This window comes from Puma concolor, unplaced genomic scaffold (genome assembly GCF_028749965.1).
Source record: "Puma concolor isolate L17-30 unplaced genomic scaffold, mPumCon1.1.hap2 unalloc_scaffold_152, whole genome shotgun sequence".
Lineage (NCBI taxonomy): Eukaryota > Metazoa > Chordata > Mammalia > Carnivora > Felidae > Puma > Puma concolor.
Window position 1 is genome coordinate 1 of NW_028240183.1, and position 27,494 is coordinate 27,494.

Here is a 27,494-nt window from a genome sequence, read left to right on the forward strand (position 1 = left end):
ACTGAACCACTCAGGTGCCCTGACAGGAAAATCTTGAAAAGGAATAAATAGAAACAAGGGGAGCCATTCCTACAGAGATTATTCCTCATTTATCAGACTGGAAAAATAATTGTCAACATTGATCATTAGCTTTATAGCCTGCCAAGGCCTAGAAGCAATGATTCAGTTGCAGTGAGTAACTTAGAGTCTATTTTATGATCTTGAACACAAACAAGAGCTCCTTGGAGAAATAGCTGGTTCCAGATACGGGGTGGAATATAAATAATATAAGCCTGTAAAATCTTGGGAGGAAAAAATATATATATAAGCCTGGAACATCTTATAATATCCGAAAGTCAGGATGTGTGTTGAGGTTATGTCAAAAGGACACAGGAGGTGGGACACAGGGGTTCCTAATGGGCAAATGCAGAAATATGTGAGCATCAAAGGAATAATAAATGCAATGGTTTGAATCACAAATATATTGACACTCATGAGTTCATTATAATACTAAAAAAAAAAAAAATCCACAAATAACCCTTGCTCACTCTAAGTGATTGGCGCTAGTTCAGTCACCATCCCATCACTCTGAAAGGGATAGAACAAAGCATTAATTCTAGCTTTCTTATATGAACCATAATTTTAGGAAAATCAAATATTTACAAAGTTATGCCTTATGGTATAATTCCAGACAGTAAATGCAACCAAAAAACCCATGAAGAGTGTGTGTGTGTGTGTGTGTGTGTGTGTGTGCGTGCATGTGTGTGTGGAGGGGGGAATCACCATTTTGCAACACCTAATGAATTAATGGATCTAGGCAATAACCCTCACTGGCTGCTAAATCCATGATGTGGAGGTTGATATGTCTGATGAACATACACCATGATTTTCCTGGGACAAGTCCTGGTTTACATTGGTTGTTCTATCATCATTACTAATACTACACCTTACTTTACCCCCTCTACAAAATAGTCTCCATTTGGATGACATATGATCAACCTACTGATAGGGAACTTTGTAATGAACAAGGAGGGCTCAAAACACCTGGACCCGCTGGTCAATCTTAACATCACAATGAAAAAGAGACACAGAGACATTAAGTATCTCCTATTGGGCTGCAGATGCAATAGGAAGTACAAAGCACCATCTCTGACATATTTTTGCCATGGAGCCAAACCTGAATCTGATGATGAAGCCTCAAGTTCTGTCAGTTCAGGGTACATGCTAGTGACAGAAGAATATGTTGAGAAACACAGCAGGGGTGTGATCTGCCAGATCCAGGATTTCCAAAATTCAATGACACAATGACCTGGTCTCTTCCACAAAAAAAAAAAAAAAAAAAAGATAAGATAAAGGAAAAGCAAGAGATGATATGTATTAAAGGAAATTTATAAAACATATTAAAGAAATGCAGTCTGGACATCCTGTTTGAATTCTGATGTAAACGAGCCCATGGTAAAAGGACACTTATGAAATTAATTGGAGAAATATGTTGACTAGATATCAGATAACATTAATGAATTTCTTATTGTGTATATTGATTGTATTTTTATTTTGTAGTGTGGGTTATGAATAAAAACATACCTAGGATTTGCTTTAAAATAATTGAGTGGAGACAGGAGCAGTAGCAGAGTTGGAGAGCGTAATATATGTGAAACAGAATGAACTGTATTTTGATAATTGTTGAAACTGGGTGACGAACATGTGAAGATTGTTATACTGTTGTATCACTTAGGTGCATATTTGACACGTTCTAAAAACACTCCTAGGGGCGCCTGGGTAGGTCAGTTGGTTAAGCGTCTGACTTCAGCTCAGGTCACGATCTCACCGTTTGTGAGTGTGAGCTCCGTATTGGGCTCTGTGCTGACAGCTCAGAGCCTGGAGCCTGCTTCAGATTGTGTGTCTCCCTCTCTCTCTGCCCCTCCCCCACTCGCTCTCTCTCTCTCTCTCTCTCTCTCTCTCTCTCAAAAATAATAAACATTAAAAAAAATTTAAAAACACTCCCAATACCCTTATTCGATATACTCAAAACCTCAGAAAACCTCTCAGGCCTTCCCTGATCTTTTTGGCCATATGATGTACTGGGGACCATATGGGCTTTGGAGCCAGACAAACTTAGACTCAAATACTGGGTGATCTGGAACATACTACTCAACACCAACTTTGGTGATCCTCAGTGCCTGGTTTTGTAAGATAAGGATGACTTACTCCATCCCTGTTGCAGAATTTTTTATTTGAGTTTAGTTGATACACAATGTTATATTAGTTTCAGATACACAACACAATGATTCAACTTCTCAATATGTTATGCTATACTCACTAGAAGTGCAGCCACCATCTGTCACCATACAGTGCTATTACAATATCATTGCTATATTGCCTATGCTGTGCCTTTTATTCCTGTGACTTATTGGTTCCATAACTAGAAGTCTGTATCTCCCATTCCTCCTCATCCATTTTGTCCATCTCTTCACCCCTTCCCCTCTGGCAACCATTAGTTTGTTCTCTGTATTTATGTGTCTGATTATGCTTTTTTAAAATTGTTTATTCATTTGTTTTGTTTTTTAGATTCTACATATGAGCAAAATCATATGATTATTTGTCTTTCTCAGTCTCAGGTCACGTAGCATAATACCCTCCACATAGATCCATGTTGTTGCAAATGGCACAAACTCACCCTTTTTTATGGCTGTGTAATACTCTACTGTGTGTGTGTCTGTGTGTGTGTGTGTTCAAGCCCACGCATACATTCCACATCTTTCTTATCTATTTGTCTATCAATGGACACTTAGGTTCTTCCATATCTTGGCTATTGTAAATAATGTTTCAATGAACATAGGGGTGTACATATCTTTTCGAATTAGTGTTTTCATTGTCTTAAGGTAAATACACAGAAGTATAACTCCTGGATCATTCACTGGTTCTCCATGTAATTTTTTGAGGGACCTCTATACTGTTTTCCACAGTGGCTTCACCAGTTTGCATTCCCATCAACAGTACATGATGCCACTTGTCTCTTCACATCCTCACCAACAATTGTTACTTCTTGTATTTTTAATTTAATTTTTATTTTTTAAATGTTTATTTATTTTGCAAGAGAAAGTATGAGTGGAGGAGGGGCAGAAGAGAGGGAGAGAGAGAATCCCAAGCAGGCTCTGTGCTATCTGTGCAGAGCCTGACACAGGGCTTGATCTCATGAACCACGAGATCATGACCTGAGCTGAGCCAGACGTTTAACTGACTGAGCCACCCAGGAGCCCCATCTTGTATTTTTTATTTTAGCCATTCTGACAGGTGTAAGGTTGTATCTCATTGTGGGTTTGATTTGCATTTCATTGATGATTAGTGATGTTGGCCATCTTTTCATGTGTCTGTTGGCCACCTGCATATTATTAAATGATTTATTTTAATGAATTTGCTCCCATGATTCTGGGAGATGGTAAGTTGAAATCTGTAGGGCAAGCTGGCTAGTGAGAAATTCAGGGAAAAATTGGCCATGCAGTCTTGAATCTTAAATATATATGGTAGCCTGGCCATCTAGAAACTGAAATGGGCGTTGATGTTGTAGTCATGAGGAAGAAACATATAGCACATGCTGGCAGTATGGAAACGCAGAGAAACTCCATGTTAAAGTCAGGCAGTATTCCTTCCTTCCTCAGAAACCTTACTTTTTGGCCTTACACATTCTTGAGGGTAATCTCCTTTAATTAAAGCCATACACAATCCATCACAGCAACATCTATATGAGCGTTTCGCTTAACATCCAAGCACTATAGCAATCCTGTGTGGAATACAAAGATAGAAGATCAGGCATTCCTTACATCCTCAGATGGTAGTTTTTGAAGAAGCACTGGGGGCAAAGAAGATATAACTGTATCCAGAGTAAGTGTCCATTACAGTAAAAACAACACTGCCCCTTCCAATCTGAAAGTGTCCCAATGTAATCAACCTGCCACTAGGTTGATCACCTGGAAGATGGTGCCATATTAATGACTCAGTTTTGATCTCTGATGCTGGCAGATTGAACATCCAACAGTGCCCATAGCCAGGGGAGCCTTATGTTACTGTGTCCATGCATATCTTCCATCCCGTGACAATGACCACTATTTTGATGACCCCATTGAACAATGAAAAGGTTGGCAGGATAAGGAGGCTGACTGAGATCCACAGAATGGATCATCTTATCCACTTGATTCTTTTTTTTATTAAATATAATTTATTGTCAAGTTGGTTTCCATACAACACCCAGTGCTCGTCCCAACAAGTGCCCTCCTCCCTGACCATCACCCACTTTCCCCTCTCCCCCACCACCCATCTACCCTTAGTTTGTTCTCAGTCCTTAAGAGTCTCTTATGGTTTGCCTCCCTCCCTCTCTGTAACTTTTTTCCCCCTTTACCTCCCCCATGGTCCTCTGCTAAGTTTCTCAGGATCCACATATGAGTGAAAACATATGGTATCTGTCTTTCTCTGCCTGGCTTATTTCACTTAGCATAATACCCTCCAGTTCCATCCACATTGCTGCAAATGGCCAGATTTCATTCTTTCTCCCACTTGATTCTTAAAATCTTCCCCGATTCATGTCAGCCTTTAATGAGCATTCATATGGGACACAAATAATTTCATGGTTTTTGTCCATTGAGAGAGGTCTGTTGTTGGGGAAGTAGCCATTGTGTTACCTGCCACCTCTCTTTGGGATTGTCCAATTCTCTTGTGTGTGTGTGTGTGTGTGTGTGTGTGTGTGTGTGTGTGTATTCTATAGCTATTTTCTTTGTGGTTACCATGAGGATCACTTTGTTGTATTCCATCTAATGTGGGTAACATCAAAATGAAAACCATGTATCATTTTGCTGTATCTTCTTTTTAAACCTATCAGAAAGAAAAGAATAAAAAATGTGCTTTGTTTTATGCATACACCAAAGATTTGTGCTTAGCAGCCACAGCACATATAAGATGGGGAAATTCTGTTGGAAATGTATAGCTATAAATGCTTACACTAAAAAAGGAGAATTATCTCAAATCGACAACCTAACTTTTCAACTTAAGGAACAAGAGAAAGAAGAAAAACTACACCCAGAGTCAGCAGAAGGAAAAAAGGAATAAAGAATTGAGTGTAAATTAAAAAAAAAAAAATAAATTAAATAATAAAAAACAGAATAGAACAGAGAAAATAAAAATTAGAATAGAAAACTAGAGAAAATCAGTGAACCCAAAAGTTTGTTGTTTTTTTGAATAAAAAGGACAAAAGTTAGGACACCTGGGTGACTCAGTCGGTTAAGCGTCTGACTTTGGCTCAGGACGTGATCTCACGGTTCATGAGTTTGAGCCTCATATCAGGCTCTGTGCTGACAGCGCAGAGCCTGCTTGTGATTCTCTTTCTCTCCCTCTCGCTCATTTATTCTGCCCATAAGAATAATTTTTTAAAAAATATTTAATAAAAAACAAGCGTTAATTGTTTGAATAAAGAATAAAAATGTATAGAGAAAATCAATGAAACCAAAAGTTGGTTATTTGGAAATATCAACAAAATTGACAAACCTTTTTGCTAGTTGAACGAAGAAAGAGAGAAGACTCAAATTACTAAAATCGGATATGAAACTGGGGACATTACTTACTATCAATCTTACAGAAATAAAAATAATTATAAGAGAGTGCTATAAATAATAGTACACCAACACACTGGATAGCCTTGATAAAATGGACAAATTCTTAGAAACACAAAGCTTACCAAGACTAAATCATGAAGGAATATAAAATCAGAATAGACCTCTAAGGGGATTGAGTAAATAATGAAAAACCTCCCAACAGAGAAAAACCCTGGACCTGATATGGCTTCACTCATAAATTCTACCAAACATTTAAAGAACTAACAACTACTCTTTCTCAAACTCTTCCAAACACTGAAGAGGATAGAGTATTTCCTAACTCATTCCATGAGGTCAGTATGCCCTGAAACCAAATCCAGACTAGAAAATACAGGAGAAATATAGACCTTATGAACACGGAAGCAAAAATTCTCAATAAAATACTAGCTAACTGAATTCAACATGTTGAAAAAGGTTGTAAACCATGACCAAGTAGAATTTATTCTTGGAAAGCAAAGATGGTTCAACATATGAAAAAATTGATCAATGTAATACACCACATCAAGAGAATGAAGAGGAAACACCCTCCCCCAACACACACATAGACATTCACCTCAATTGATGCAAAAAAAAAAAAAAAAAAGCATTTGACTAAATTCAACACCCTTTCACAATAAAGACATGCAATAAACTGGGAATAGAATGAAATTACCTCAGCATAATAAAAAAAAGCATATTTGAAAAATTCACAGTGCAGTCAGTGGCAAAAGACTGAAAGTTTTTCATTTAATGCCAGGAGCAAGGAAAGGATTTCTGTTCTTGTCATTTCTATTGAACAGAATATTGGAAGATCTAGTTAGAGCAATTAGACAAGAAACAGAAATTAAAGACATCCTAAATGGCAAGGAAAAAGTAAAATTATCTCTATTTGCAGATGATATGATCTTAGAAGTACAAAATCCAAAATATTCCACACCAAAAAACCCCTGTTAGAAGTAATAAATGAATTCAGCAAAGTAGCATGATATAAAATCAACACGCAAAGAAAATAAATTGCATGCTTACGCACTAGCAAAGAACAATCTAAAGAGGAAATTAAGGGAAAAAATAATTTACAATAGCATCAAAAAGAATAAAATAGTTAGGCAGTAAGTTAACCAAGGAAGTGGAAGACCTGTATAATGAAAGCTACAGAATATTGCTAAAAGAAATTAAAGAAGATATAAATAAATGGAAAGACATTCCATGTTCATGGATTGGAATGCTTAATATTATTAGGATGGCAATACCACCCAAAGCAATCTACACATTTGATACAATCCTGATCAAAATCCCAATGATGATATTGCAGAAACAGAAATATCCATCCTAAAATTCTGATGGAATGTCAAGGGACCCTGGATGGCTAAAACAATCTTAAAAAAGAAGACAAAGCTTGAGGACTCATACTACCTGATTTCAAAACTTAGTACAAAGCTACAGTAATCAAAACAGTTTGGTACTGGCATAGACACATGTATGAAACAATGGATTAGAACAAAGAGCTCAGAAACAAACCCTCTCATGCATGATCAAATGATTTTTGAAAAGGGTTCCAAGACCATTCAATGCAGAAAGGTCAGTCTTTTTAAAAATGTTGTGGATAAAACTGGATATCCACGTGCAAAAGGATGAAGTTTGACTCTTGCCTAACACTACATACAAAAATTAACTCAAAATGGATTTAAAAAAAAAAAGAACCTAAACATAATATACAAATCATGAAAGTCCTAGAAGAAAAATAGGGCAAAGCTTCATGAAATTAGATTTTGCAGTGGTTTTTTTTTTAATGTGACACCAAAATCACAGGCAACAGAACTAAAAAATAGACAAATTTGACTTCATGAAAGTTAAAAACTTTTGTGCATCAAAGGACAGTATCAACAGTCAGAGTAGGGGCTTAGTGAGGTCAGGCGATCAATGGAGCTTTAGTGTAGGTCCATCTTGCAGTGGTCACAGTGGTTCCTCAAACTCATCCTGTGGTTATTTCCACAGTCCTGGAATGCATAATTTGAGTAGACATACAAAGCAACTGGTGGAACCCCCACATTCGCTCCCTGACCTGTGGAGTGAGAGGTACTACAGTGGGAAAGGCCAAGGGGAAGCCACCAGAATTGCCTCTACCTAGGAATATTGCTAAAAGAAACACTACTTCCATGGAGGGATTGTAGAGATTAATGCCACTATCAAGGACTTGAAAGATGAAGGGGTGGTGATTCCCACCACAGCCCCTTTCAACTCAACTATTTGGCCCGTGCAGGAAACAATGGATCTTGGAGGATGACAGTGGATTATTGTAAAGTTTACTAATTACAGCTACTGTTGCAGATGTGGTTACATAGCTCGAACATATCCCCTGGTTCTTTGTATGCGGATATTGATCCATTATATTAATTTCTTGGGACTGCTATAACACGGTACCACAAACTGGGTGGTTTCATAAGATAAATTTATTGTCACATAGTTCTGGAGTCCAGAAATATAAGATCAAGGTGTTGGTAGGATTGGTTCTTTCTGAAGACTGTGAGGGAAAATCTGTTCCATGACTCTCTCCTAGCTTCTGGTAGCTTCGGGCATTCCTTGGCTTCCAGATGGCCATCTTCCCGCTGTGTTTTCATATTGCTAGCCCTCTTTACTTGTCTGGATCTGCATCCAAATTGGGATATGGGATTAGAGCCCACCCTAAGGACCTTAACTTAATCATCTGCAAAAGTCCCTTTTGCCAAGTAGAGTCACATTCACAGGTACTGGAGGTTAAGACATCAACACCTTTTTAGAAGTCACAATTAGACCCAAAACATCTGGAAAATGCTTTTTCTTTGATACTATTAGTAAATACCACTAGAAACCATTTGCCAACATTACTCCTTCACTGTCCTACCCCAGGAGTATATCAGTTCTCCAGGCCTAAATCATAATTTAACCCACGGGAACCTTGACCACTTTTTCTTTACACAAGGCATCACATTGGTTCATTACATTGATGACATTATCCTGATTGGACCTGGTAAGCAAGAAGCAGCAACTACTCTAGACTGACTGGTAAGACAGTTGCGTGTCAGAGGGTAGGAAATAAATCTGACAAAAATTCAGGATCCTTCCACCTAAGTGAAATTCCAATAGGTCTAGTGGTATCAGGCATGTTGAGATATCCCTTCTAAGGTGAAGGATAAGTTGTTGCATCTGTCCCTTCCTACGGCCAGGAAAAGAGGCACAACACCTAGTGAGTCTTTTTGGATTTTGGAGGCAATGTATTCCTCCTTGGGGTGTATAATTTCAACCCATTTACCAAGTGTTCTAAAAACCTGCTAATTTTGAGTGGGACCCAGATTAAGAGAAGGCTCTGCAGCAGACCTAAGATGATGTGCACGCTTTGTCACTTGGGCCACATGATTCAGCAGCCCCAATGGATGTTTGAAGTGTCAGTGGCAGATAGGGATGGTGTTTGGAGTTGGAACCTTTGGCAGGCTCCTTTAGGCGAATCACAGCACAGGACCTTAGATTTCAGAGCAAAGCCCTGCTATCCTCTGCAGATAACTACTCTCCTTTTGCAAAACAGCTTTTGATTTCCTTCTGGGCTTTAGGAGAGACTGGATGCTTGAACATGGGCCACTATATTATCATGTGACCTCAGCTGCCCATCATAAATTGGGTGTTATCTGACTCACCAAGCCATAAAGTTGGGCATGGACATCATCAAATGGAAGTGGTATATATGTAACCACGCTTGAGCAGGCCCTGAAGGCACAAAGAAGTGAAAAGTGAAAAAGTGGCCATAATGCCCCTGGACCCCACTCCTGCTACACCGCTCCTCTCTCCAAGCTTGCACCTATGGCCTTATGAGTTCCCTATGATCAGTTGACAGAGGAAGAGAAGACTTGGGCCTGGTTTGCTGATGGTTCTGCACGATATGCAGGCACTACCCAAATGTGGACATCTACAGCACTGCAGCACCTCTCTGGGACATTCCTGAAGGAAGATGGTGAAGATAAATCCTTCCAGTGGGCACAACTTAGGGGCAGCACACCTGGTTGTTCACATTTCTTGGAAGGAGAAATGGCTAGATGTGCGATTATACAACAATTCATGGGCTGCTGCCAATGGTTTGGCTGGATGGTCAAAGACTTGGAAGGAGCATGATTGGAAAACTGGTGGCAGGGAGGTCTGGGTACAAGGTATTGTGAATAGATATCTCTGAATGGGCAAAAGGCATAAAGACATTTATGTCCCATGTGAATGTTCACCAAAGTGTAACTTCAGCAGGGGAGGACTTTAATAATCAAATGGATAGGATGACCTGTTCTGTGGATACTAGTCAGCCTTTTCCTCAGCCACCCCATGTCATCGCCCAGTAGATGATGACCACAAAGTGGCCATGGTGGCAGGGATGGAAGTGATGCATGGGCTCACCAACATGGACTTCTATTCAGCAAGACCAACCTGGCTACAACCACTGCTAAGTGACCAATCTGCCAGCAACTGAGACCAACAACACTTAGCCCCCAGTATGATACCATTTCCAAGACTGGTCAGCATGGCAGCAGGATGATTATGTTGGACTGCCTCCATCTTGGAAGGGGCAACGTTTTTTCTTGCTGGAATAGACACTCTGGATACACATTTTTCCTTCCCTGCATGCAATTATTCTCCCCCTCCCCCAGTTTTATACCTTTATTTGACAATAAATGATTAATTCCCATCCACATCAACTGTCTGTAGATTTTTGAGAGTGGTGACAGGTACAAAGGTAACCAGTGTATAGAGCTTGTCTGGTGAATCTTCATCTTTGTTACGTTTCCTGGACAACCACACATGGATATGGTATGGAACATTCCTTATTCCTTTAGCCCAGACAGCTTTGTTCCCATCTCCTTCATGGCAAATTTCTGGGTCTCTTTGAGTGCCCAGTGGCACGCTTCTTGAAACCTACTCCACGGATGCACTTGTGAATGTTGATGGTGTGTTCTCTGGTCACTATCTCAATAATGGCAGAATGGACCTTATTCTTCTCACCATCCTTCTTTGCAGGAGCCGTTCTGCTGGGCCCAGGTTGGAAAGGAAGTGTATACAATTATTCTGACCAGACTACTATCCATGGACTTACAGGTGCCTTATCCACGATCACGGTATTCCACACTGCATTACTTCTGATCAAGAACTTCCTTCATAGCAAAAGAAGCACAGCAATGGGCCCATGCTCATGGAATTCATTGGCATCACCATGTTTTCCACCTTCTTGAAGCAACTGACTTGATAGAATGGTAGAATGGCCTTTTTTTAAAAACGCTTATTTATTTTTGAGACAGAGAGAGACAGAGCATGAACGGGGGAGGGTCAGAGAGAGAGGGAGACACAGAATCCAAAGCAGGCTCCAGACCCTGAGCTGTCAGCACAGAGCCCGACACGGGGCTCAAACTCACGGACTGCGAGATCATGACCTGAGCTGAAGTCAGACGCTTAACCAACTGAGCCACCCAGGCGCCCCTAGAATGGCCTTTTGCAGACTCAGTTACATTGCAAGCTAGATGGCAATACCTTATTTCTTTAAAAAAATTTTTCATGTTTATTTTTTCGTTACAGAAAGAGAGACAGAACACTCGCGGGGGGGAGGGGTGGGTAGAGACAGAGAGAGACACAGAATCCAAAGCAGGCTCCAGGCTCTGAGCTGTCAGCACAGAGCCCGACGCAGGGCTCAAACTCATAAACCATGACATCATGACCTGAGCTGAAGTCAGATGCTTAACCAACTGAGCCACGCAGGTGTCCCAAGATGGCAATACCTTCTAAGACTGGGTCAAGGCTCTGCAGAAGGCTGTATATACTCTGAATCAGTATCCAACATATGACCCTGTTCCTCCCATAGGCAGGGTCCAAGAATCAAAGGGACCCACTAGAAAAATGTTTGCTTCCTGCTCCCATAACATTGTGTTCTGCTGGCCTAGAGGCCTTAGTCTCATAGGGATGAAGGTTTCCAGCAGAGGACACATTGAATTGGGAGTTAGGACTGCCACCCAGCCACATTGGGCTCCTCATGTCTCTGGGTCACCAGTCAAGGAAGGCAGTTACTGTACTGGCTGGAGTGACTGATCCTGATTATCAAAGACTGTTACTCAACAATGTAGGTAAGGAAGAGTGTGTCTGGATGTCTGGAATACAAGAGATCCCTCACAGTATCTCTTAGTACTACCACGGCCTGTGGTTTAGGTCAATGGAAAACCACAACAACCCAATTCAGGCAGGACTATTAGCGGCCCAGACCTTCTGGTATGAGTTAGTCAAAGAACAATGACCAAATGTTTTTTGGGTTTTTTTGTTTGTTTGTTTTTTGTTTTTTTTTTTAGGCACAGAGGAAAGGGAAATGAAAGATGGTAGATATAAATACCGACAACCATTTGACCAGTTGCAGAAATGAGAACTGTAATTGTTATGAGTATTTCTTCTTTGTTATGAGCATGTTTCTATGTAGGGGTGTGTGTGCATGTGTGTGTGTGTGTGTGTGTGTGTGTGTGTGTGCGTGTGCGTGCATATGTGTGTGTGTATACATTCATCAATAGGTAGATAGAACAAATATAGTTTTCCTTCCCTCTGTTATCCCCATATCATGTTTCATAAGATGAATTGATTTTATTTCACAGTATTTACATTAAAAGATATAAAGTAGAAGAAGGAACATCACCCAAGGGCTTGCATCTCTACTGGTAAAAGGGTTAGTGTGTTTTCAGTTGTTTCATGTTATGTTGAAGTACGACTTTGTTATTGTCTTTACTTTGAGATTAGTAATAGTTTAAGGAGATTGTACAGATGTCAATATAAGAAGAGCAGGGCTGTGATGGTCAATTTCACACATCAACTTAGCTAGGCTATGGTGCTCAGTTGTGTAGTCAAACACTGGTCTAGGTATTTTGTGGCTATGATTAACATCTACAATTAGTTGACTTTAAGTAAGGAGATTATACTCCATAGCTTCCTTAATAATGAAAACTAAGGTTTCCTGGGAAGGAAAGAATTCTGACTCAAGACTGTAATATATCAAGTCCTGTGTGAGTTCCAGCCTGCTACACTGCTCTATACATTCCTTTATTTATTTATTTTTATTTTTTTATTTTTTAAATATAATTTATTGTCAAATTGGTTTCCATACAACACCCAGTGCTCATCCCAACAGGCGCCCTCCTCAATGCCCATCACCCACTTTCCCCTCTCCCCCACCCCCCATCAACCCTCAGTTTGTTCTCAGTATTTAAGAGTCTCTTATGGTTTGCCTCCTTCCCTCTCTGTAACTATTCTTCCCCCTCCCCCTCCCCCCTGGTCTTCTGTTAAGTTTCTGAGGATCCACATAGGAGTGAAGACATATGGTATCTGTCTTTCTCTTCCTGACTTATTTCACTTAGCATAACACTCTCCAGTTCCATCCACGTTGCTACAAATGGCCAGATTTCATTCTTTCTCATTGCCAAGTAGTATTCCATTGTATATATAAACCACATCTCCTTTATCCATTCGTCAGTTGATGGACATTTAGGCTCTTTCCATAAGTTGGCTATTGTTGAGAGTGCTGCTATAAACATTGGGGTACAAGTGCCCCTGTGCGTCAGAGCTCCTGTATCCCTTGGGTAAGTTCCTGGCAGTGCTATTGCTGGCTCATAGGGTAGATCTATTTTTAATTTGGGGGGGGGGGGGACCTCCACACTGTTGTCCAGAAAGGCTGCACCAGTTGGCATTCCCACCAACAGTGCAAGAGGGTTCCCATTTCTCCACATCCTCTCCAACATCTATAGTCTCCTGATTTGTTCATTTTAGCCACTCTGACCGGCGTGAGGTGGTATCTCAGTGTGGTTTTGATTTTTATTTCCCTGATGAGGAGTAACGTTGAGCATCTTTTCATGTGCCCGTTGGCCATCTGGATGTCTTCTTTAGAGAAGTGTCTATTCATGTCTTCTGCCCATTTCGTCACTGGATTATTTGTTTTTCGGGTGTGGAGTTTGGGGAGCTCCTTATAGATTTTGGATACTAGCCCTTTGTCCGACATGTCATTTGCAAATATCTTTTCACATTCCGTCAGTTGCCTTTTAGTTTTGTTGATTATTTCCTTTGCAGTGCAGAAGCTTTTTATCTTCATGAGGTCCCAAGAGTTCATTTTGGCTTTTAATTCCCTTACCTTTGGAAATGTGTCAAGTAAGAAACTGCTGTGGCTGAGGTCAGAGAAGTTTTCTCCTGCTTTCTCCTCTAGGGTTTTGATGGTTTCCTGTCTCACATTCAGGTTCTTCATCCATTTTGAGTTTATTTTTGTGATTGGTGTAACAAAGTGGTTTAGTTTCACTCTTTTGCATGTTTCTGTCCAGTTGTCCCAGCACCATTTGTTAAAGAGACTGTCTTTTTTCCATTGGATATTCTTTCCTGCTTTGTCAAAGATTAGTTGGCCATACATTTGTGGGTCCAATTCTGGAGTCTCTATTCTATTTCTTTGGTCTATGTGTCTGTTTTGGTGCCAATACCGTACTGTCTTGATGATTACAGCTTTGTAGTGGAGGCTAAAGTCTGGGATTGTGATGCCTTCCGCTTTGGTTTTCTTATTCAATATTACTTTGGCTATTCGGGGTCTTTTGTGGTTCCATACAAATTTTAGGATTGCTTGTCCTAGCTTTGAGAAGAATGCTGGTGCAATTTTGATTGGGATTTCATTGAATGTGTAGATAGCTTTGGGTAGTATTGACATTTTAACAATATTTATTCTTCCCATACATGAGCATGGAATGTTTTTCCATTTCTTTGTGTCTTCTTCAATTTCCTTCATAAGCGTTCTATAATTTTCAGCATACAGATGTTTTACATCTTTGGTTAGATTTATTCCTAGGTATTTTACGATTCTTGGTGCAATTGTGAATGGGATTAGTTTCTTCATTTGTCTTTCTGTTGCTTCATTATTGGTGTATAAAGATGCAACTCATTTCTGTACATTGATTTTGTATCTTGTGACTTTGCTGAATTCATGTATTAGCTCTAGCAGACTTTTGGTGGAGTCTGTCGGGTTTTCCATGTATAGTATCATGTCATCTGCAAAAAGTGAAAGCTTGACTTCTTCTTTGCCAATTTTGATGCCTTTGATTTCCTTTTCTTGTCTGATTGCTGAGCCTAGAACTTCCAACACTATGTTAAACAACAGCGGTGAGAGTGGACATCCCTGTCGTGTTCCTGATCTCAGGGGGGACAGCTCTGCTTTTCCCCATTGACCATGATACTAGCTGTGGGCTTTTCATAAATGGCTTTTATGATGTTTGAGTATGTTCCTCCTATCCTGAGTTTCTCGAGCGTTTTTATTAAGGATGCTGAATTTTGTCAAATGCTTTTTCTGCATTGATTGACAGGATCATATGGTTTTTATCTTTTCTTTTGTTAATGTGACGTATCACACTGATTGATTTGCGAATATTAAACCAGCCCTGCATCCCAGGAATGAATCCCACTTGATCATGGTGAATAATTATCTTTATATGCTGTTGAATTCGATTTGCTAGTATCATGTTGAGAAGTTTTGCATCCATGTTCATCAGGGATATTGGCCTGTAATTCTCTTTTTTTGCTGGGTCTCTGTCCAGTTTGGGAATCAAAGTAATGCTGGCTTCATAGAATGAGTATGGAAGTTTTCCTTCCCTTTCTATTTTTTTGAAACAGCTTGAGAAGGATAGGTATTATCTCTGCTTTAAATGTCTGGTAGAATTCCCCAGGGAAGCCATCTGGTCCTGGACTCGTATATATTGGGAAATTTTTGATAGCTGATTCAATTTCTTCACTGGTTATGGGTCTGTTCAAATTTTCTATGTCTTCCCGTTTGAGTTTTGGAAGAGTGTGGGTGTTTAGGAATGTGTCCATTTCTTCCAGGTTGTCCAGTTTGTTGGCATGTAATTTTTCATAGTATTCCCTGATAATTGCTTGTATTTCTGAGGGATTGGTTGTAATAATTCCATTTTCTTTGGTGATTTTATCTATTTGGGTCCTCTCCCCTTTCTTTCTGAGAAGCCTGGCTAGAGGTTTATCAATTTTGTTTATTTTTTCAAAACACCAACTCTTGGTTTCGTTGATCTGCTCTACAGTTTTTTTTAGATTCTATATTGTTTATTTCTGCTCTGATCTTTATTATTTCTCTTCTTCTGCTGGGTTTGGGGTTTCTTTGCTGTTCTGCTTCTATTTCCTTTAGGTGTGCTGGTCAATTTTTTATTTGGGATTTTTCTTGTTTCTTGAGCTAGGCCTGGATTGCAATGTATTTTCCTCTCAGGACTGCCTTCACTGCATCCCAAAGCGTTTGGATTGTTGTATTTTCATTTTCGTTTGTTTCCATATATCTTTTAATTTTTTCTCTAATTGTCTGGTTTACCCACTCATTCTTTAGTAGGGTGTTCTTTAACCTCCATGCTTTTGGAGGTTTTCCAGACTTTTTCCTGTGGTTGATTCCAAGTTTCATAGCATTGTGATCTGAAAGTGTGCATGGTATGATCTCAATTCTTTTATACTTACGAAGGGCTGTCTTGTGACGCAGTATGTGATCTATCTTGGAGAATGTTCCATGTGCACTCGAGAAGAAAGTATATTCTGTTGCTTTGGAATGCAGAATTCTAAATATATCTGTCAAATCCATCTGAGCCAATGTCTCATTCAGGGCCCTTGTTTCTTTATTGACCATGTGTCTAGATGATCTATCCATTTCTGTAAGTGGAGTGTTAAAGTCCCCTGCAATTACCACATTCTTATCAATAAGGTTGCTTATGTTTATGAGTAATTGTTTTATATATTTGGGCGCTCCGGTATTCGGCGCATAGACATTTATAATTGCTAGCTCTACCTGATGGATAGACCCTGTAATATTATATAATGGCCTTCTTCATCTCTTGTTCCAGCCATTAATTTAAAGTCTAGTTTGTCTGATATAAGTATGGCTACTCCAGCTTTCTTTTGCCTTCCAGTAGCATGGTAGATAGTTCTCTCTCCCTTCACTTTCAATCTGAAGGTGTCCTCAGGTCTACATTGAGTCTCTTGTAGACAGCAAATAGATGGTTCTTGTTTTTTTAATCCATTCTGATACCCTATGTCTTTTGGTTGGAGCATTTAGTCAATTTATATTCAGTGTTATTATTGAAAGATATGGGTTTAGAGTCATTGTGATATATGTAGGTTTCATGCTTGTAGTGGTGTCCCTGGTACTTTGTGGTCCTTGCAACATTTCACTCACAGAGTCCCCCTCAGGATCTCTTGTCGGGCTGGTTTAGTGGTGACGAATTCCTTCAGTGTTTGTTTGTTTTGGAAAACCTTTATCTCTCCTTCTATTCTGAATGACAGGCTTGCTGGGTGAAGGATTCCTGGCTGCATATTTTTTTCCATTCATCACATTGAAGATTTCCCGCCATTCTTTTCTGGCCTGCCAAGTTTCAGTAGATAGATCTTAGTTTCATTGATCTGTTCTACTGGTGTTTTGTTTTCTTTTGTTTTTTTTTTCTTCTACATTTTTTTTGTTTGTTTTTTTTTGCTCTAATCTTTGTTTCCCTTCTGATAGCTTTAAGCTTTGTTTGCTGTTCCTTTTCTAGCTCCTTCAGGTGTAAGTTTAGATTGTATGTGGGGACCTTTCTTGATTCTTGATCTTGGCCTGAATTGCAATATACTTTCTTCTTAGGACTGCTTTTCCTGCATCCCAAAGTGTTTGAGATACCACCTCACACCTATCAGAATGACTAAAGTTAACAACTCAGGAAACAACAGATATTGGCAAGGATTTGGAGAAAGAATATCTCTTGCACTACTGGTGGGAATGCAAACTGGTGCAGCCACTTTGGAAAACAGTATGGAGTATCCTAAAAAAATTAAAAATAGAACTACCCTATGACCCAGAAATTGCACTACTAGGTATTTATACAAAGGATACAAAAATGTTGATGTGAAGGGACAACTCACCCCAATGTTTATAGCAGCACTATCTACAATAGTCAAACTATGGAGTGAGCCCAAATGTCTGTTGACTGATGAATGGATAAAGAAGATGTGGTACATATATACAATGGAATATTATTCAGCGGTAAAACGGAATGAAATGCTGTAATTTGCAACAACATGGATGGAACTAAAGTGTATTATGCTAAGTGAAATAAATCAGAGAAAGAAAAACATCATATGATTTCACTCATATTTGGAATTTAAGAAACAAAACAAACAATCGTAGCAGGGAAAAAGAGTGAGGCAAACCAAGACACAGACTGTTAACTATGGAGAACATACTGATGTTTATCAGAGGGGATGTGGGGGGGAGATGGGTGAAATAGGAAATGGGGAATAAGAAGTGCATTTTTGATGCACACCATGTGTTGTATGGAAGTGTTGAATCACTATATTGTACACTTGAAACTAATATTACATTGTATGTTAACTATCTGGAATATAAATAAAAACTTTAACAAATAAAATTAAAAGACTTTAATTTTCAGGTTAGAACAACTGTAAATTGAATTACAATGATATTCTATTTTGTTCCTGTTAAAATCATAATTTTCTTTCTCCTTTTGCTTGTATGCGGTGATTCAACAATGATAAACACCTTATTAAATAAATGATTATATACATTGTAGAAAACACTTCTGTGTTTCTAATATATAGGAATATGAAATGTTCTACCTTTCTTCTCAGTTGTAACAAGAAGTTTTATTTGCCCAAGTAAGTGAGTTTTACTTAAATTTAATTTTTCCACTACCTTTTACTATAGTAGCTTTCAGGAAGAGCTCTCAAAGGAAAGATGATGGAAATTAATCTTTTACTGGCTTATTTAACCAGAAGAATACAGCAAAACTAGGTGGAGTTCAGTTCTTGGTACTTGTTTTAAGTGTTACCAGCTTCCATAAAGAAAGACTACAAGAGGGGAGGGAATCAAGATGGTGGAACAGCATGGAAGGTTTTTTTGTGTTTCCAGTACATGAAATAGAGCCAGACCAACACTTAACCATCCTGCATGCCTAGAAAACTGATCTGAGGATTAACACAACAGTCTGCATAACCTGAACCACAGAATTCAGAAGGTACGTGGCACAGAGAGGTGAACTTGGGGAGAAAGAAGCCATGGCAAGGGAGGTCTAAAATGAGTCTCTTGTAGACAGCAAATAGATGGGTCTTTTTTTTTTTTTATCCATTCTGATACCCTATGTCTTTTGGTTGGCGCATTTAGTCCATTTACATTCAGTGTTATAGAAATATATGGGTTTAGAGTCATTGTGATGTCTGTAGTTTTCATGCTTGTAGCGATGTCTCTGGTACTTTGTCTCACAGATCCCCCTTAGGATATATTGTAGGGCTGGTTTAGTGTTGACGAATTCCTTCAGTTTTTGTTTGTTTGGGAAGACCTTTATCTCTCCTTGTATTCTAAATGACAGACTTGCTGGATAAAGGATTCTCGCTGCATATTTTTTCTGTTCCTCACATTGAAGATCTCCTGCCATTCCTTTCTGGCCTGACAAGTTTCAGTAGAGAGATCGGTCACGAGTCTTATAGGTCTCACTTTATATGTTAGAGCACGTTTATCTCTAGCTGCTTCAGAATTTTCTCTTTATCCTTGTATTTTGCCATTTTCCCCATGATATTTCGTGCAGATCGATTCAAGTTACGTCTGAAGGGAGTTTTCTGTGCCTCTTGGATTTCAATGCTTTTTTCCTTCCCCAGATCAGGGAAGTTCTCAGCTATGATTTCTTCAAGTGCACCTTCAGCACCTTTCCCTCTCTCTTCCTCCTCTGGAATACCAATTATGCGTAGATTATTTCTCTTTAGTGCATCACTTAGTTCTCTAATTTTCCCCTCATACTCCTGGATTTTTTTTATCTCTCTTTTTCTCAGTTTCTTCTTTTTCCATAATTTTATGTTCTAGTTCACCTATTCTCTTCTCTGCCTCTTCAGTCCAAGCCATGGTTGTCTCCATTTTATTTTGCAGCTCATTAATAGCATTTTTTAGCTCCTCCTGACTGTTTCTTAGTCCCTTGATCTCTGTAGCAATAGATTCTCTGCTGTCCTTTATACTGTTTTCAAGCCCAGCGATTAATTTTATGACTATTATTCTAAATTCACTTTCTGTTATATTGTTTGAATCGTTTTTGATCAGTTCGTCAGCTGCCATTATTTCCTGGAGGTTTTTTGAGGGGAATACTTCTGTTTCGTCATTTTGGATAGTCCCTGGAGTGGTGCGGAACTGCGGGGCACTTGCCCTGTGCTGTCTTGAATAACTTCCATTGGTGGGCGGGGCCACAGTCAGACCTGATGTCTACCCCCAGCCCACCGCTGGGGCCACAGTCAGACTGGTGTGTGCCTTTCTTTCCCTCTCCCAGGGGCGGGATTCACTGTGGGGTGGCGTGGCCCATCTGGGCTACTTGCACACTGCCAGGCTTGTGGTGCTGGGGATCTGGTGTATTAGCTGGGGTGGATCGGCAAGGTGCACAGGGGCAGGAGGGGCAGGCTCAGCTCACTTGTCCTTCGGAGATCTGCTTCTGGAGGGGCCCTGTGGCACCGGGAGGGAGTCAGACTCGGAGGGATGGATCCGCAGAAGCACAGCCTCGGGTGTTTGCACGGTGCAAGCAAGTTCCCTGGCAGGAACTGCTTCCCTTTGGGATTTTGGTTGGGGGATGGGCGAGGGAGATGGCGCTGGCGAGCGCCTTTACTCCCCGCCAAGCTGAGCTCTGTTGTCCGGGGCTCAACAACTCTCCCTTCTGTTGTCTTCCAGCCCTCCGGTTCTCCAAGCAGAGCTGTTAGCTTATAACCTTCCAGATGTTAAGTCCCGCTTGCTGTCAGAACACTCTCTGTCCGGCCCCTCTGCTTTTGCAAGCCAGACTCGGGGGCTCTGCTTGGCTGGCAGGCCACCCCTCTGCCCTGGCCTCCTCCCGCCAGCCCGTGTAGCGTGGACCGCCTCGCCGCCCTTCCTACCCTCTTCCGTGGGCCTCTTGTCTGTGCTTGGCTCTGGAGACTCTGTTTTGCTAGTCTTCTAGCGGTTTTCTGGGTTATTTAGGCAGGTGTAGGTGGAATCTAAGTGATCAGCAGGATGCGGTGAGCCCAGAGTCCTCCTACGCCCCCATCTTCCAAGCTCGGAATGAAAAATACTTTTCATAAAAATTGAAAATAAAAATGAATTTTTTCTTTCTGTATTCAAGAGAAAGAAAAGAAATGAAAAAAAGAATAAAGAAAAAGAAAAAAAGGAAATTGTTTGAAAATTTGAAAAAGTGAATACACTAGACTAAAATAAAAGGATGGAAGTAAAATAGAATTTGAAAAAATTTACACAAAAGTAAAAAATACAGTAAAAAATTAAAGAAAAATATTTTTAATAAAAATTGAAAATAAAAATGATTTTTTTCTCTTTCTGTATTAAGAAAAAGAAAAGAAGTGAAAAAGAGGAAACAAAAATATATTATTATATAATATTATATAATATTACAGGGTCTATCCATCAGGTAGAGCTAGCAATTATAAATGTCTATGCGCCGAATACCGGAGCGCCCAAATATATAAAACAATTACTCATAAACATAAGCAACCTTATTGATAAGAATGTGGTAATTGCAGGGGACTTTAACACTCCACTTACAGAAATGGATAGATCATCTAGACACATGGTCAATAAAGAAACAAGGGCCCTGAATGAGACATTGGCTCAGATGGATTTGACAGATATATTTAGAATTCTGCATTCCAAAGCAACAGAATATACTTTCTTCTCGAGTGCACATGGAACATTCTCCAAGATAGATCACATACTGCGTCACAAGACAGCCCTTCGTAAGTATAAAAGAATTGAGATCATACCATGCACACTTTCAGATCACAATGCTATGAAACTTGGAATCAACCACAGGAAAAAGTCTGGAAAACCTCCAAAAGCATGGAGGTTAAAGAACACCCTACTAAAGAATGAGTGGGTAAACCAGACAATTAGAGAAAAAATTAAAAGATATATGGAAACAAACGAAAATGAAAATACAACAATCCAAACGCTTTGGGATGCAGTGAAGGCAGTCCTGAGAGGAAAATACATTGCAATCCAGGCCTAGCTCAAGAAACAAGAAAAATCCCAAATAAAAAATTGACCAGCACACCTAAAGGAAATAGAAGCAGAACAGCAAAGAAACCCCAAACCCAGCAGAAGAAGAGAAATAATAAAGATCAGAGCAGAAATAAACAATATAGAATCTAAAAAAAACTGTAGAGCAGATCAACGAAACCAAGAGTTGGTGTTTTGAAAAAATAAACAAAATTGATAAACCTCTAGCCAGGCTTCTCAGAAAGAAAGGGGAGAGGACCCAAATAGATAAAATCACCAAAGAAAATGGAATTATTACAACCAATCCCTCAGAAATACAAGCAATTATCAGGGAATACTATGAAAAATTACATGCCAACAAACTGGACAACCTGGAAGAAATGGACACATTCCTAAACACCCACACTCTTCCAAAACTCAAACGGGAAGACATAGAAAATTTGAACAGACCCATAACCAGTGAAGAAATTGAATCAGCTATCAAAAATTTCCCAATATATACGAGTCCAGGACCAGATGGCTTCCCTGGGGAATTCTACCAGACATTTAAAGCAGAGATAATACCTATCCTTCTCAAGCTGTTTCAAAAAAATAGAAAGGGAAGGAAAACTTCCATACTCATTCTATGAAGCCAGCATTACTTTGATTCCCAAACTGGACAGAGACCCAGCAAAAAAAGAGAATTACAGGCCAATATCCCTGATGAACATGGATGCAAAACTTCTCAACATGATACTAGCAAATCGAATTCAACAGCATATAAAGATAATTATTCACCATGATCAAGTGGGATTCATTCCTGGGATGCAGGGCTGGTTTAATATTCGCAAATCAATCAGTGTGATACGTCACATTAACAAAAGAAAAGATAAAAACCATATGATCCTGTCAATCAATGCAGAAAAAGCATTTGACAAAATTCAGCATCCTTAATAAAAACGCTCGAGAAACTCAGGATAGGAGGAACATACTCAAACATCATAAAAGCCATTTATGAAAAGCCCACAGCTAGTATCATGGTCAATGGGGAAAAGCAGAGCTGTCCCCCCTGAGATCAGGAACACGACAGGGATGTCCACTCTCACCGCTGTTGTTTAACATAGTGTTGGAAGTTCTAGGCTCAGCAATCAGACAAGAAAAGGAAATCAAAGGCATCAAAATTGGCAAAGAAGAAGTCAAGCTTTCACTTTTTGCAGATGACATGATACTATACATGGAAAACCCGACAGACTCCACCAAAAGTCTGCTAGAGCTAATACATGAATTCAGCAAAGTCACAAGATACAAAATCAATGTACAGAAATGAGTTGCATCTTTATACACCAATAATGAAGCAACAGAAAGACAAATGAAGAAACTAATCCCATTCACAATTGCACCAAGAATCGTAAAATACCTAGGAATAAATCTAACCAAAGATGTAAAACATCTGTATGCTGAAAATTATAGAACGCTTATGAAGGAAATTGAAGAAGACACAAAGAAATGGAAAAACATTCCATGCTCATGTATGGGAAGAATAAATATTGTTAAAATGTCAATACTACCCAAAGCTATCTACACATTCAATGAAATCCCAATCAAAATTGCACCAGCATTCTTCTCAAAGCTAGGACAAGCAATCCTAAAATTTGTATGGAACCACAAAAGACCCCGAATAGCCAAAGTAATATTGAATAAGAAAACCAAAGCGGAAGGCATCACAATCCCAGACTTTAGCCTCCACTACAAAGCTGTAATCATCAAGACAGTACGGTATTGGCACCAAAACAGACACATAGACCAAAGAAATAGAATAGAGACTCCAGAATTGGACCCACAAATGTATGGCCAACTAATCTTTGACAAAGCAGGAAAGAATATCCAATGGAAAAAAGACAGTCTCTTTAACAAATGGTGCTGGGACAACTGGACAGAAACATGCAAAAGAGTGAAACTAAACCACTTTGTTACACCAATCACAAAAATAAACTCAAAATGGATGAAGAACCTGAATGTGAGACAGGAAACCATCAAAACCCTAGAGGAGAAAGCAGGAGAAAACTTCTCTGACCTCAGCCACAGCAGTTTCTTACTTGACACATTTCCAAAGGTAAGGGAATTAAAAGCCAAAATGAACTCTTGGGACCTCATGAAGATAAAAAGCTTCTGCACTGCAAAGGAAATAATCAACAAAACTAAAAGGCAACTGACGGAATGTGAAAAGATATTTGCAAATGACATGTCGGACAAAGGGCTAGTATCCAAAATCTATAAGGAGCTCCCCAAACTCCACACCCGAAAAACAAATAATCCAGTGACGAAATGGGCAGAAGACATGAATAGACACTTCTCTAAAGAAGACATCCAGATGGCCAACGGGCACATGAAAAGATGCTCAACGTTACTCCTCATCAGGGAAATAAAAATCAAAACCACACTGAGATACCACCTCACGCCGGTCAGAGTGGCTAAAATGAACAAATCAGGAGACTATAGATGTTGGAGAGGATGTGGAGAAATGGGAACCCTCTTGCACTGTTGGTGGGAATGCCAACTGGTGCAGCCTTTCTGGACAACAGTGTGGAGGTCCCCCCCCCCCCCAAATTAAAAATAGATCTACCCTATGAGCCAGCAATAGCACTGCCAGGAACTTACCCAAGGGATACAGGAGCTCTGACGCACAGGGGCACTTGTACCCCAATGTTTATAGCAGCACTCTCAACAATAGCCAACTTATGGAAAGAGCCTAAATGTCCATCAACTGACGAATGGATAAAGGAGATGTGGTTTATATATACAATGGAATACTACTTGGCAATGAGAAAGAATGAAATCTGGCCATTTGTAGCAACGTGGATGGAACTGGAGAGTGTTATGCTAAGTGAAATAAGTCAGGAAGAGAAAGACAGATACCATATGTCTTCACTCCTATGTGGATCCTCAGAAACTTAACAGAAGACCAGGGGGGAGGGGGAGGGGGAAGAATAGTTACAGAGAGGGAAGGAGGCAAACCATAAGAGACTCTTAAATACTGAGAACAAACTGAGGGTTGATGGGGGGTGGGGGAGAGGGGAAAGTGGGTGATGGGCATTGAGGAGGGCGCCTGTTGGGATGAGCACTGGGTGTTGTATGGAAACCAATTTGACAATAAATTATATTTAAAAAATAAAAAAATAAAAATAAATAAATAAAGGAATGTATAGAGCAGTGTAGCAGGCTGGAACTCACACAGGACTTGATATATTACAGTCTTGAGTCAGAATTCTTTCCTTCCCAGGAAACCTTAGTTTTCATTATTAAGGAAGCTATGGAGTATAATCTCCTTACTTAAAGTCAACTAATTGTAGATGTTAATCATAGCCACAAAATACCTAGACCAGTGTTTGACTACACAACTGAGCACCATAGCCTAGCTAAGTTGATGTGTGAAATTGACCATCACAGCCCTGCTCTTCTTATATTGACATCTGTACAATCTCCTTAAACTATTACTAATCTCAAAGTAAAGACAATAACAAAGTCGTACTTCAACATAACATGAAACAACTGAAAACACACTAACCCTTTTACCAGTAGAGATGCAAGCCCTTGGGTGATGTTCCTTCTTCTACTTTATATCTTTTAATGTAAATACTGTGAAATAAAATCAATTCATCTTATGAAACATGATATGGGGATAACAGAGGGAAGGAAAACTATATTTGTTCTATCTACCTATTGATGAATGTATACACACACACATATGCACGCACACGCACACACACACACACACACACACACACACACACATGCACACACACCCCTACATAGAAACATGCTCATAACAAAGAAGAAATACTCATAACAATTACAGTTCTCATTTCTGCAACTGGTCAAATGGTTGTCGGTATTTATATCTACCATCTTTCATTTCCCTTTCCTCTGTGCCTAAAAAAAAAAACAAAAAACAAACAAACAAAAAAACCCAAAAAACATTTGGTCATTGTTCTTTGACTAACTCATACCAGAAGGTCTGGGCCGCTAATAGTCCTGCCTGAATTGGGTTGTTGTGGTTTTCCATTGACCTAAACCACAGGCCGTGGTAGTACTAAGAGATACTGTGAGGGATCTCTTGTATTCCAGACATCCAGACACACTCTTCCTTACCTACATTGTTGAGTAACAGTCTTTGATAATCAGGATCAGTCACTCCAGCCAGTACAGTAACTGCCTTCCTTGACTGGTGACCCAGAGACATGAGGAGCCCAATGTGGCTGGGTGGCAGTCCTAACTCCCAATTCAATGTGTCCTCTGCTGGAAACCTTCATCCCTATGAGACTAAGGCCTCTAGGCCAGCAGAACACAATGTTATGGGAGCAGGAAGCAAACATTTTTCTAGTGGGTCCCTTTGATTCTTGGACCCTGCCTATGGGAGGAACAGGGTCATATGTTGGATACTGATTCAGAGTATATACAGCCTTCTGCAGAGCCTTGACCCAGTCTTAGAAGGTATTGCCATCTTGGGACACCTGCGTGGCTCAGTTGGTTAAGCATCTGACTTCAGCTCAGGTCATGATGTCATGGTTTATGAGTTTGAGCCCTGCGTCGGGCTCTGTGCTGACAGCTCAGAGCCTGGAGCCTGCTTTGGATTCTGTGTCTCTCTCTGTCTCTACCCACCCCTCCCCCCCGCGAGTGTTCTGTCTCTCTTTCTGTAACGAAAAAATAAACATGAAAAATTTTTTTAAAGAAATAAGGTATTGCCATCTAGCTTGCAATGTAACTGAGTCTGCAAAAGGCCATTCTAGGGGCGCCTGGGTGGCTCAGTTGGTTAAGCGTCTGACTTCAGCTCAGGTCATGATCTCGCAGTCCGTGAGTTTGAGCCCCGTGTCGGGCTCTGTGCTGACAGCTCAGGGTCTGGAGCCTGCTTTGGATTCTGTGTCTCCCTCTCTCTCTGACCCTCCCCCGTTCATGCTCTGTCTCTCTCTGTCTCAAAAATAAATAAGCGTTTTTAAAAAAAGGCCATTCTACCATTCTATCAAGTCAGTTGCTTCAAGAAGGTGGAAAACATGGTGATGCCAATGAATTCCATGAGCATGGGCCCATTGCTGTGCTTCTTTTGCTATGAAGGAAGTTCTTGATCAGAAGTAATGCAGTGTGGAATACCGTGATCGTGGATAAGGCACCTGTAAGTCCATGGATAGTAGTCTGGTCAGAATAATTGTATACACTTCCTTTCCAACCTGGGCCCAGCAGAACGGCTCCTGCAAAGAAGGATGGTGAGAAGAATAAGGTCCATTCTGCCATTATTGAGATAGTGACCAGAGAACACACCATCAACATTCACAAGTGCATCCGTGGAGTAGGTTTCAAGAAGCGTGCCACTGGGCACTCAAAGAGACCCAGAAATTTGCCATGAAGGAGATGGGAACAAAGCTGTCTGGGCTAAAGGAATAAGGAATGTTCCATACCATATCCATGTGTGGTTGTCCAGGAAACGTAACAAAGATGAAGATTCACCAGACAAGCTCTATACACTGGTTACCTTTGTACCTGTCACCACTCTCAAAAATCTACAGACAGTTGATGTGGATGGGAATTAATCATTTATTGTCAAATAAAGGTATAAAACTGGGGGAGGGGGAGAATAATTGCATGCAGGGAAGGAAAAATGTGTATCCAGAGTGTCTATTCCAGCAAGAAAAAACGTTGCCCCTTCCAAGATGGAGGCAGTCCAACATAATCATCCTGCTGCCATGCTGACCAGTCTTGGAAATGGTATCATACTGGGGGCTAAGTGTTGTTGGTCTCAGTTGCTGGCAGATTGGTCACTTAGCAGTGGTTGTAGCCAGGTTGGTCTTGCTGAATAGAAGTCCATGTTGGTGAGC

At 40.0% G+C, this 27,494-nt stretch overlaps 2 pseudogenes; one reads left to right on the forward strand and one right to left on the reverse strand.

The window, feature by feature from the left end:
- Window positions 1-10,257: 10,257 nt before the first annotated feature.
- On the reverse strand, window positions 10,258-25,690 carry LOC147571613 (large ribosomal subunit protein eL31 pseudogene; annotated as a pseudogene).
- Window positions 25,691-26,730: 1,040 nt separating this feature from the next.
- Window positions 26,731-27,241, forward strand: LOC112853946 (large ribosomal subunit protein eL31 pseudogene; annotated as a pseudogene).
- Window positions 27,242-27,494: the final 253 nt, after the last annotated feature.